This window comes from Oryctolagus cuniculus, chromosome 1 (assembly GCF_051225735.1).
Source record: "Oryctolagus cuniculus isolate XC-2025 breed Fujian yellow rabbit chromosome 1, ASM5122573v1, whole genome shotgun sequence".
Lineage (NCBI taxonomy): Eukaryota > Metazoa > Chordata > Mammalia > Lagomorpha > Leporidae > Oryctolagus > Oryctolagus cuniculus.
In genome coordinates, this window is record NC_142867.1 from 66,805,167 (window position 1) to 66,811,166 (window position 6,000).

A 6,000-nucleotide genomic window follows, 5' to 3' on the forward strand; every position below is an offset into this window, starting at 1 on the left:
TAGTCACCGAGGCAGGTTAGCAGGAGCCCTGGATGGTCCCAGAGCCAGCAGGGGTCACAGACCAGGCCAGTTGGGCAGAAGCCGCTGTGGGGGGAACAGAGCATCTGCGTGAATGACGTCATGGAGGGGCAGAGTCAGCCCCTCAAGCCGATTCCTGAGCACCTACTGTGTGCTGGGCCCTGGGGAGCATGTTCCGTGGACATCACCTCAGTGGTACCCGCAGTGCCCTCTTTATAACAGTTGAGTTTCCTTCCTCAGAGAAGAACCCTGGCCCCAGCGCAAGGGCCGCCTGCTACCAGACAGCTACCACAGGCCACGCTCTCCCTGCCTGGGTCTGGCCTGAGACCCAGCAGAACCGCACCCCGGAAAGAGCAGGGGCCCAGGAGAGCACCGGGCACACAGCTCCCGCCCCCGCCTGGCCCCTGCCCAAGTCGTGTCCCCGCGCTGAGCCTCGGCTTCTTCCTCTGGAAAGAGCAGGTGCTCATTCCTCCTCTTCCCTCCATTCCATACATCCCAGGGAATGGCCTGTGAGTGCCCCGGGATGGTCCGCACCTGTCACAAAGTAGCTGGGCGGTCCCTAGAGGGCGGATCTCCCTGTACTGCCATGGAAGCCTCACCTGAGGGTTTCCGTCTCCGGCCAGGTGCACCGGGGCGGTGGGGAGTGGCTACGTCTCTGGTGGGAGAATACATAGAAGGAGATGGGCAGGCAGCTCCTTCTGCAGGGACCCTTAAAATAACAAAAAACCCTGGCTCCATCAGGGATGTGTGGGTGATGGGGCCTCCCTCAGAACAAAGTAAAACTGCCAAAACCTGCGTTTGATGAGGCTCTGCATCAATGCTTCCCAAAACACGTGTGATAAAGGACCAGAGGTTTTTTTTTTTCCCCCTAATCATTCACAGACCTCTTTATATTGAAAAATGTATTTATTATTATAAAAATAAAAAATAAAATGAAAAAATTTTAAAAATACAACTTTGTATCAGTTCCAACAGCGATAAAATGGCTCAGCCGCACCGCTCTGCTCTGCCGTTTCTGCCCAGGTCGGGTCCCCAGACCATGCTGCAGCGGGAATCTTGAGCACATTTTGCTAAGTCAGACTTAACGACCACACACTGTGATTTCATCCACGTGATGTTCCAGAGAAGGGTAAGATACTGACATGAGAACCGAATCAGCCCTTACCAGGGGTTCAGGCAGCCTTTGCCTGGAGAACCGTAGGGAATTTCTCGGGTAGTGGAACAATCTGCCTGGAATTGTAGACCTGCATACACAAACCCACAAAGTAGGGGCTAGCAACTGGCCCAGTGGCTAGGACGCTGCCTGTGACACCAGCACCCCACATCGGAGTGCCTGCTTCCAGTCCTAGCTACTCCTCTTCCCATCCAGCTTCCTGCTAACAGGCACTTTGGGAAGCAGCAGGATCAAGCACTTGACTCCTTGCCGTCCACACGGGGGCTCTGGCTTTGGCCTTGCCCAGCCACGGCTGCTGTGGGCATTTGGAGAGTGAACCAGCAGATGATGATTCTCTCTCTCTGCTTTCAAATAAATGCAAGTAAATAAATAAAACTTTTAAAAAAAGGCTTGAAGAATTCAGGTAAATATTTTAAAAAATATTGTGAAATAAAAACCCACAAGTCAATTTTAGTGTATTGAAATTAAATTATTAAAATGAGTCCAAAGTTGAGCATCCCGGAGCAGAATGAAGACTCTGAAGAAAGAATCTTTTTTTTTTTTTTTTTGACAGGCAGAGTTAGACAGTGAGAGAGACAGAGAGAAAGGTCTTCCTTTTTCCATTGGTTCACCCCCCAAATGGCCGCTGCAGCCGGCGCGCTGCACCAATCTGAAGCCAGGAGCCAGGTGCCTCTTCCTGGTCTCCCATGCGGTTGCAGGGCCCAAGGACCTGGGCCATCCTCCACTGTACTCCCTGGCCACAGCAGAGAGCTGGCCTGCAAGAGGAGCAACCGGGACAGAATCTGGCGCCCCAACTGGGACTAGAACCTGGGGTGCCGGCACCTCAGGCAGAGGATTAGCCTAGTGAGCCACAGCGCCGGCCGAAGAAAGAATCTTGGTTGCCCAGTAAATGCAGGTGAGACCTGCGGTTCAGGGAATGAAGGAATACAGGTGCTGGCTTGAGTGACTTGGAGAAAGAGTATTTTGGCTGGAAACTGTAAGACAAACATCAAAACAAAATGTACATAACACTGCATTGTGGTGGGTAAAGCTGAATTGCTCACAGGGAGCACGTTAAAAATTCAGAAACCGCTGTGCTTGCGTGTGAGAGGGAACAGACAGACAAATGGGTGGTGGCAGCCAGTTTTCTCCCTGTGGGAAAGGGAGGGAGCCAGACGGATGCGTGTGGTAAGGGATAAGAGTGGGAGACTTCGCCGTGAACTGACCCAGAAAGACCCAGAAACATGCATCCACAGATTTTCCTAGCTCTGTCTTCTGAGAGAACCCAGAGGCAATGGCACCCCAATAGGAATTAGCACACCTAGAGCCCAGATCTTAGTTTCTAACACCATTCTTAAAAAAAAGGGGGGGGGGTAGAAAGAACAAAAAAAAGAAAAAAACTAAAAAAAAAAAGGGGGGGGTGGTGGTGGTGGTTCCTGAGATGCCTGGGGAAATGGCTGGTTCTAGAGCTGGGGCAGGGACAATCCCAGGTGAGCCCAAGGACTCTCATAGCAGCAGGAACTCAAGAGGAATTCCAGAAACAGGATGATGGGGTGTGTCTCACCCGGGAGCAAACTGCAGAAGCTGCCAGCGGCCAAGCTGGAACCACGGGAGCGGCAAGGTAAATGATGTAGTATTGGGATGCTAACCCAGAGCGCGAAAGGATCTGTGAGCGAGTGCTGATGTAAGTGATCGGAGACTAAAGCAATGGAAGAGACGAGAACTCTCCCTCACAGAAGATTCCGGAGTAATTCACGGGGCTGTTCCCCCCCACCCCAGGCACGGGAGCACAACCCCCTCCCAGGTGAACTTGGAGTGCTCCGTGACTTGCCTCCAAGGGCGCAGGATGGGAAGGGTTGGGTGTGGAGGGACAGACATGGGGTACTGTACAGTGGAAAAACCTTGGGCAGGGGGCCAAGGTTACTCTCCCCAGTGCTGTCATGTTGACAGTGTCCCCTGTGCTGTGGTGAGGATGGCATGCCACTTTGCCTCCCCAAAGCCCGCATTCCCAAGCGAAAACATAACATGCATCCAAATTCAGGGGCATTCTACAAAATATCTGACGCACAGTCCTCCAAACGAGAGGTCACCAGAGGCAAGGGAAGCCTGAGCAACTGCCCCAGACCAGGGGAGGCTGAGAAGAGCACCAAGTAAGCGTGGTGTGGCCAGGCGGCAGTCACCGGGAGTCACGGTGAAACCGGAAAGACTGGAGCCCGCTCGATGGCAACACCCAACCTTGGCTCTGGGCCATGACACAGACAACAGCCACGCACAGTGCTGCACAGGGGAATGTTCTGGGATGAGGCCATGCAGTCCGCAACTTCTCTGTCAACCTAAAGCTAGTACAAAATGATAAGCCTACGTTAGAAAGCTGGCGGTGGGATTAATGCCGTATTGGCTTTCTGAGGCCGCTGTAGAGAATTGCTGCTCAGAACAGCAGGGTCCACGCTGGAAGTGCAAGGTCAGGGCGACAGCAGTCCGATCCCCGCACAGGCTCCAGGGCCATCTCTTTCCCCGCCTTTTCCAGGGTCTACAGTGATGTTCCCCGGCCCAGGGGCTTCCTTCTCTCCTCAGAGCACTCTGCTACCCTCGTGACGTCACTGCTGCCACCTGTGCCTGCTAAACTGTCTCTCTACGCCCCGCTTACAAGGATACTTCCTGCTACATGTAGAGCCCAGGAGACTCCCTGCAACTCGAGCCCTAACATAGGTGGCCGGCGCTGCGGCACATAAGCCACTGCTTGCTGCACCCACGGCCCGTGACCGGACACCAATAAAAGTCCCGGCTGCTCTGCTTCCCACTCAGCTTCTTGCTAACGTGCCTGAGAAGGCAGCGGAAGATGGCCCAAGTGTTTGGGCCCCTGCTCCCATGTGGGAGACCTGGATGGAGCTCCTGGCTCCTGGCTTCAGCCTGGCCCAACTCCAGCCATTGCATCCATTTGGGGAGTGAACCAGCAGCTTGAAGACCTCTCTCTCTCTCTGTCTCTCTCTCTCTCTGTGTGTGTGTGACTCTGCCTTTCAAATAAATAAATCTTAAAAAAATAAAAATAAACACCTGAACACGGTCACGTCAGCAAAGAGATCTCAGCCACATGAGGTGGCATCCACAGCCCCTAGGGGCTAGCATGTGGCTGCCTGTGGTGGGGCCGTTTCTCAGCCACCACAGACGCCAAGCGCACCCATTCTCCCCGAGCCTCAGATTCCGCCCCTGGAAGTCACACACATAATGTCTGTGAATCAGAAGGGACTAGGATCTGAATAGCACCTTGAGCCGGGCAGGTGAGCCATGAGCCCACACCTCCATAGGCTCCTTCTCTCCACTCTTATGGGGTTCTGTGGCAAGGTCAGCGTGGCATAGGCAAGGGAAACTGGGGCTGGGGACCCTGAGACCCAAGTTCAAATCTTGGCTCTGTCGATAGCTGGCAGCCTGCCTGCAAGCAAGTGGTGTTAGTGTGTGCACTAACTTTTGCACACGATTGTTAGAGTTGCCTGGGAGAGAGTTGCAGTGAGGTGACCTTGTCCTGAGATGTCGTGATTGCAGGCTGTTCCCATTCCTGGCGTCTTGACTGGAGGATCTCGGTCCCTCCCAGGAACCGCAGGCCACAAGGCTTAACGATGGCCATAGTGGCAGAGACTCCGCCACCGTGGCCGCGGGAGGGTGATGAAGGGAATAAAACAGCCTTGTTGTTTCTTGCTGGCTCCCACGAGTCCCCCTCGGTCTAATCGGGGTCGGCGGTGGCAGCCTCTGTTTGAATGACCAATGGGGTTGTTTTTGTTGAGGACTGATTTATTGATTGATTTGAAAGGTACAGAGAGTCAGAGATCCCTCCACCCCATGACTTACCCCAAATGGCTGCCACAGCCAGGTCAGGGCCAGGCCGAAGCCAGGAGCCAGAAACTCCATCCAGGTCTCCCACATGGGTGGCAGGGACCCAAGCACTTGAGTCATCGTCCACAGCCTTCCCAGGCCATTAGCAGGGAAGCAGATGGGAGGTAGAGCAGCCGGGACTCGGTCTGGCGTTCCCATGGGGGATGCTGGTGTCTAAAGTGGCAGCTTACCTGCTGCGCCGGCACTCGGACCCTGGTTTCCACAGATGAAGCCTTGCGATTGCTCTGATGATGGGCGACATTAGCTCCGAGCCCCAGTTAGATTATCCTCCAGGAAGACTTCTATTGTTCTTATTAGTAGACCTATATCACAAAAAATTGCCGTACCTGTGAGATTTGCCCACTAACATTGTGCGCAGTCGTGTTTCCCTGCGCGACAGGAACACTTGCATAACATCCTCTGCTCTGCCTCCTCCTGCCGCCGCTTCACCAGCCCCGTCTCCCTTCTCCACTGTCTTTAACCACCCACAGATCCACCCTCCACTATGTGGCCAGGAATGTCTCTGACCCACCAGTCCCTGGGTGCAGACTCACCTGGGCTCCTCAGTGCCCTGTGGAGGGTGCATCTCATGCACTGGCACAGCCTGATTCCCACCCCCCCCCACCAACTCCTTACCCTCCCACCACACTGAACTTTCTCCTAGTTCCCTGGACACCCTGCTTCCCCTAATGCCAGCATTCTGCCCAAGCCATTCCTTCGGCCTGAGCTGCCTGCTACCACCCCCATCTGATTCCTTTTGGTTTTTTAAGTCATTTCAGATATCAGCTCCTCCAGGAAGCCTACCCTGATGCCACCTCCCTCCAGCTGTGAGGTGCCCCTCTGGGTTTTCATGGCCCTCTGCTTCTTTACAGCTCAGCGTCAATCACTTTCTTAAAGTGCCTGGGCCTCAGCCAGACTTCCAATCCAGCTGCTCTCACTTTATGCTGACGTCCTCGCTTTCC